Source organism: Penaeus monodon, chromosome 24 (genome assembly GCF_015228065.2).
Source record: "Penaeus monodon isolate SGIC_2016 chromosome 24, NSTDA_Pmon_1, whole genome shotgun sequence".
NCBI lineage: Eukaryota > Metazoa > Arthropoda > Malacostraca > Decapoda > Penaeidae > Penaeus > Penaeus monodon.
In genome coordinates, this window is record NC_051409.1 from 34,191,032 (window position 1) to 34,191,373 (window position 342).

The window sequence follows — 342 nt, forward strand, 5'->3', positions numbered from 1 at the left end:
ATATATGTAATACCCGATATATTCAAAGATGATACACTAATCAAGGGAAGATACACTTTGATGCATAAAGTGACACCCAAGTACACAGGAAAGTAGGATATGAGGTTGCACCTGGAATAGACGAACCCGGTGGCACTGTAATTAAAAGAAGGGGAGAGAGGCAAAGACCACTGCCAAAATGCAATTCTTCTTCAAAGCGAAGAGGAAAAAAAAAGTGCGGTAACCAGCGGAGTGGACGGCCGGGTGGAAGTAGGGAGAGAGGCACAGGAGAAAAAGGGAAAAACAAGGAGTAAAGGAAGAATAGAGAATAGAAGAAAAGAATGAAAGGGGATTACGGGCGTT